The sequence below is a fragment of the Acomys russatus genome, chromosome X (genome assembly GCF_903995435.1).
Source record: "Acomys russatus chromosome X, mAcoRus1.1, whole genome shotgun sequence".
In the NCBI taxonomy this organism is placed as follows: domain Eukaryota; kingdom Metazoa; phylum Chordata; class Mammalia; order Rodentia; family Muridae; genus Acomys; species Acomys russatus.
This window is the reverse complement of record NC_067169.1, coordinates 90,375,540-90,382,478: the sequence shown is the minus strand read 5'-3', so window position 1 is coordinate 90,382,478 and position 6,939 is coordinate 90,375,540.

Here is a 6,939-nt window from a genome sequence, read left to right as displayed (position 1 = left end):
TACTTACAGGACAAGGTATAACTCCAGGGTATCTGCATCACAAAAGCCCACCTCAGTGCAGGTGACTGCTCCTAAAGGCTAAGGACCATGGGTGACTGCTCCTAAAAGCTAAGGACCATAAACTGCTCAGCCTGAAGCCAGCTCATGGGTTGGAGTACTGTTTCCAGGTGGTTCAGTTGGTCTGTGCCTTTTCTAGACAGCTCAACTGGCCTGGTTCATCTAGGGAGTTTACCTGGTCTCTGCTACTTTCACCTTATTTGGATGCTCTAAGATTGTTCTTTGCAACTTGGCTCATCTGAGAGTGACTATCAGCCATCTTTACTGTTTATATGGAGAGAGACTCCATATCCCTGATCAGATTCAGGGATTTCCTGAAGCTATTTTGTACTTGTAATGTCCTATCTTAAGGAGCTTCTCTGTAGTGTCCTCTGCCCCCAGAACACCCTTTTTTTTCATCTCCCTGTAAACCCCTTGTTTTCAGAAGTTCCCCTCCAAGATGGAAGGTTTTAATCTCAGTAGAAACTGCTACACTACGACTGGTATTGCACTAATGTGTACATTTGGTGATTGCCTAATCAGTACATATATTACTTGATTACATTAAGGATGACACTAGTCCCCCATTATACTTTGAAATTTCCTTTTTTCGGGCAATCTATACCATCTATTCTATCAATCCATTTTTGTTATTTTTGTCTGAAGCAGGTTTCCAGGCAGGGCATGGTAGTGCATACCTTTAATACCAGCACTTGGAAGGCAGAGGCAGTCCGATCACTGTGAGTTCAAGGCAAGGCTAGTCTACAAAGAGAGTTTCAGGACTTCCAGGGCTATTATACAGAGAAACACTGTCTTGAAAAACAAACAAACAAACACAAAAACAAAAACAAAGGAGTAAGTAAATTTTTCAAGATGGACTCTTACCTATGTGGTACACATTTTTATTTTTGAGGTTGTTTTCTTTTCGTTTGTTCTCTTCATAAATGGAGTAACACTGTGAAGGTAGCAAACTTTCTCCAGAGTCCAGAGTTAAGACAATGATAAATCTCCCATTTCAACTTGAAATGTAATTAAATCATGACAAAAGTTAGGTAAGGCCAAAAAAAACTCAAACTTATGCTTCTAGGAAGATGAAGTAGGTGGAGTTTTTCTCTATTCCTCCTACAAATTATAACTAACCATAGAAACTGTACATAAGAAAAATAAAATAATATAGTTCTGAAAGTCAGCAAGAAAGGGTAGACAGGCTGAGGACTTCATGACCTAAAGACATCACAGTGGTGAGTATCTGAGTATTTTTTCTTTCTCATCTATCCTAAACATAAACTCAAAAGAAGATGGTAATCTAGAAATGACACTGAACAGAGACCAAAACCAGAAAAGAATAAGAAAAAGGAGGAAGGGAAGTGGAGGAAAGATGAAAGGAGAGAGGGAGGATAGATTCTAACTGTCCTAACTAGACAAGTGATGAAGAAATTAATTCTACACTCAGCTAAACCCACAAAAAATATGGCCTGTCATCTGTATCACCAAAATGTTATAAAGGAGCCTCGAGTCTACATTCAGGAGGCTACAGTGAAAACCCACATAGTCCACTGTGATGGTGGACTTGCAGCCTAGTGAAGAGTTGGCACTTTCAGCGCTGCCCTTTAGGTTGCACAGCTATTACCTTTCTCTTGGTGGCAGTAGAGACCATATCAAGGTAATGATATCACTGCAGGGCCGCCTTATTAGTAAGGAGCCACCAATTTGTTTATCAACAGAGTCAGCTGAGGAACCTGAGAGCCCAGATCCATTTAGCAGTAGTGAGGCGGCATCTGTCCCCTGGTAGCAGAGGACTATCAGAGGATGCCAGCAAAACACAAAACCATTCATCAGACCCATCATCACATGGCCTAATATGCAAAATGTCCAGGTTCTCACACCAAAATACAAAATCATTTACCATAGTAGATCAAGCTACACACAAAAAAGAAATTAATATTTGTCAATGCCAAGATGGTAGAGATGTTGAAACTGACAAAGTCCTAAAAGAGTGATCCTAAAAATACTTGAATAAACAATGCAGAGCAAACTTTAAAAAAAAAAGCCTCATTTAAAAAAAAAAAAAACAGTGTCTCAGTAATGAAATAGAAGACATAGCCATATCTCCTGATTCATGCCTGTAATCCCAGCACTGCACAAATTCAAGGCCAGCCTAGACTAGTCAGTGATATCCCATCTTAAAAAAAAAAAAAAAAAACAGAAATAGAAGACTTTTTTGGTTTTTTGAGACAAGGTTTCTCTGTGTGTAGCCTTGGCTGTCCTTCACTCTGTAGACCATGCTGGCCTCGAACTCACAGCTATCTGCTTACCTCTGCCTCCAGAGTGCTGGGATTACAGGTGTGCACCACAAGAACAATAACCATCAAATGAAAATACTCACTGAAAAGACAAGCTCAGTACCACAGTGGCAGCAAAAGGAAAGAAATGTGTGAACTGGAAGGCATGGAGCCTGACTCATTACCAAATTTGAACAGCAAAGAGAACATACGGGGAATTTTAAAAAATCAATTATCAGAAACTTCTGGAAAAGTGTAACGAAAGATCAGACTACCCATGTCAACAAAGCTCCAGAAGGAGAGAGGAAGTAGGCAAGCTGATCACAGTACTCCTCCTTTTTTAACAGGAACTACATTCCAGTGGATCCCTGAAACTGGCCAACACCATAGTACAAACTCTATATGTACTATGACTGTTTTAAATACACATTTGTATGATAAAATAATTTAAATTTATATTTTATGAATTTATAAATGTAATAATTAAGGTAATACATTAAGTAAAGGAAGAACCTAATTACAGGCTAGGAAGATGGCTCAGCAGTTTAAGAGTATGCAGTGCTCTTGCAAAGGGCCCAAGTTTCGGTTCCCAGCACCCACACAGCAGTTCACAATAGTGCATAACTCTAGGTTTTAGGAGATTAGACACCTTCTTCTGCTTTCTGCGGGCCTCTGAGCATATGTAGTACACATATACTCATTGAGCCCTACACACACACACAAATAAAAATAAGTAGCTGCATCTTTATGTCTGAACAATGATAACAATCTCTATGTGAATGATCTCCCTACCCCCAAAGGCTAAGTTGAACACAAGCAGGAGCAGTTAGCATGCTGGACGCACACTGCTTAAAACGGGCTACATTTTAAACCATGGATTGTTTACTTCTTAACTGGGAACATTTTCAGCTTGAATTTAACCACTAGTTACTAAAACAAAGACAACTGAATGTGCACAAGGGAGACTATTAAACTTAAAGAAATAAGAAATTCATGGTCGTGAAGCTGGGCAAATGTGAAATAGCACCTTACTAATGAGGGAAGAAGAGTCTCCTCAGATAATGCTAAGCCCATGAGGGAAGGAAAAGGAAGGGTTTTTAAAAAAGTATCAGTAAAATAAAATAACATTAGACCTGCCAAGAAAGACCAGAGAATCTAACTAAAATGCCCATCAGGAATAAATGAGGCAAAGCAAGGCATTCTTGGATGAAGGAACAAAGAATCTGTCACCAACACATCTACCCTACAAGAATAAGTAAAGGAAGTTCTCTAGTCTGAAAGGAAATGATAAAAGAATCTTGGAATGTGAAAGAAAAGAACACAATGAACAAATACAACTTACTCTCCTTCCTTTTCTTGAGTCCTTAAAGTTATGTTTATAGTGACTAACCAGTTGTACATTTTCATTGTGGAGATGGTTATTATATGAATCCGTATCATGATAAAGTGAAACAAAACTATAATCCATGTGATTCCTGGGCTTTGATAATGTATTACATTTATATAAGACATAGCCATTCTGAAAAACAGATTGAAGGATATACATGACCTCCTCTCTGAAGACTATTGTTACAGTGACTGTTGTAGGGCTAGAGGTGTAGCTCAGTTGGTAGGAGTGCCAATCTATCACGCACAAAGCCCTGAGGACATGCCTACAATCCTAGCACTTGAGAGGTAGAGGCACGAGGATTATACATTCATCCTTGCTTATGAAATGAATTCGAGGCCAGGCAAGGATAAATTAAATTTATCTCAAAAATAAATAAAAACAAAATCCTTTAAATTTTCTGCTAAAAATAAGGCTATATTCTAGTTAGGGAGGTAAATATAAAACAAATCTTATTAATACAAGTTAGCAGAGTCAAGCTCTGTGGTACTCTGCTGTAATCCCACCATTCAGAAACTTGAATTAGGAGAATTTCAAATCTGAGGCCACCCTGGGCTACCATACAAGTTCAATACTGGGATACATATAAGGCTACTTTAAAACAACACAAATAATGAAGAGAAACAAAGGAGTAGAAAGTAGAATTAAAGACAATTATTCTTAGTTTTCTAATCATATTTTTCTCATTTGTTGTCTCAGTTTTTTCAAACAATGGAAACAGGCTCTGAACAGGGAAGCAGGTAGACTAACTGATGCTCTTCATCTCTCCTTCACTTGATCAACTCCAATCCTCCAGTCTCATCCCCAGCTCTGAAACAGAACACATACTGAGGGGGTCTCTTCTTCCTCTGCCCTCATCGTCAGTAGATCACACAGCTCTTCCCCTCCTAATTTCTCTCCCCTCATTGCTGTATCCCTGCCCCCAACTCCAGAAGAGACTCCTTTAGAACTCATAGGCTACTCACGTATTTACCCTTACACAATGATAGTGGGTGAATTCAGTACTCTACGCTCTACAATCCACAGGCCATTCAAACAAAATGCAAACAGGGAAATGCTGGAGCTAACTCAAGTTCAATTCTCCAAAACTGACCACATACTTGGGCACAACGCAAGACTTAACTGATACAAGAAACTGAAATGACACTCTGCATCCTATCTGACCACCATGGAGTATAACCAGATGTCAACGAGAGAAACAACATAAGCCTGACATGGAAATAAACACCTTAATATTAAAGGAAAACTGGGTTAAGACAGAAATCAAAGACTTTCTAGAATTCAATGAAAATGAATACACAGCATACCCAAACTCATGGGACACAATTACCACCAAGGGCCCACATTTAAAAAAAAAATTGGGCCAGGTATGGTAGCGCACGCCTTTAATCCCAGCACTCAGGAGGCAGAGGCAGGCAGATCGCTGTGAGTTCGAGGCCAGCCTGGTCTACAAAGTGAGTTCAGGACAGCCAAAGCTACACAGAGAAACCCTGTCTCGAAAAACAAAAAACAAAACAAAACAAAAAAATTGGAGAGCTCTCATAATAGCAACTTAACAGGACACCTGAAAGCTTTATAACAACAAAAAGGCGGGGAAGAGGAAATCACACCCAAAATGACTAGAAGGCGAGAAATAATTAAACTCAGGACTGAAATCAAGAAAACAGAAAAAATAAATAATCAATGAAACAAAGAGTTGGTTCTTTGAAAAAAAATCAGTAAGATTGGCAAAACTTTCTCCAAATTAACTAAAAGGCCAAGAGACAGTATCCAATGAACAAAATTAGAAATGAAAGAGCAGTTATAACAACAGACACTGAGGAATCCAGAGAATCAGAAGGACATACTTTAAAAACCTCTACTCAACCAAAATGGAAAATCTAAAAGAAATGAGTAATTTTCTCAATATATATACCATTTACCAAAGTTAAATCAAGATCATATAAGGAATTTAAACTGACATATAGAGCCAGGCGGATCCCAGCATTCAGGAGGCAGAGGCAGGTGGATCACTGTGAGTTCGAGGCCAGCCTGGTCTACAAAGAGAGTCCAGGACAGCCAGGGCTACACAGAGAAACCCTGTCTCGAAAAACAAAACAAAACAAAAAAAATATCTATTTTCTTTTCTTTGTTTCCTTGTTTCTTTCTTTCTTTCTTTCTCTTTGTTTTTCAAGACAGACACTGTGCCTGGCTAAGATCTATTTTCAATTAAAGGAAAATAAAATAAATACATTATTTTCTTAAAAAGCAAAGAAAATGATTAATTTATCTACTTCCATTTGATAATGACTACTATTTTATAATGACTAAATTATTTGTTTTTCACTTACCTAATTCTTATTAGATTGTCTCTTCTATTGGCATATACATTTATTTTATTACACATAAGTAGAAAAATACATACAGCAAGAAGAACCACAAAACAATCAGGGATCATATGAATGTTACATTCAAAGTGTTTTGGTTAATTGCATTTGGCAACCTTGTAGAGAACATCTTTTCTATCTTGGTGAGTCTAAAATTCTGAATGAGAATCAATATCTATCATATCTCATCTCTGCCAACTCAAAATCTCTATCTAGAGCTCAAAACATCTTAACCCCTAAACAGCTAAGGTTAATTGTAAGACAAAACTATCTGGTCTTCAACCCCATCAGAGACTTGAGAAGGACTGAAACTTAATTACCTGAGTGAACTGGAAGTGCAGGTTAGCAGCTTCCAAAAGGAAAAGGAAAAGGAAAAACAATGACAGAGACAGTTGGCTGTCTGAACAGTCACCCCAAACTCTCTATAACGTTGGAGCATCATCTTCAGCCTTCTGACCCAGTATATCTGAGAATTGTAACAACAAACATTTGCTGAAACTATATTGGGGTACTGGGCTTAACACAGGCCATGTTTTACCCACTTCCTGAAACATTTATGTTTCCCTATATTTGAGATAGGGACATCATGACTCAATAAACTGTAGTGGCTCCAATAGCAAGTAGCAGGACCACTTAACCAAAACTACCATGTAACACTGGCTATATTTACATCACCACTATATGCAATGCCTAGAAAGGACATTTACTCATGTGTACTGAATAATCTCTATTACACTCTATACTATAAATTGTTTTTAAATATTATAGTTAGTATTTCTTTCGGTAATATTTTAAAGTTTAAGAAATACTTTTCAACAGTTTATAGTGTAGGTAATCCTAATCATTCATTTATGTCTTAATAACACAT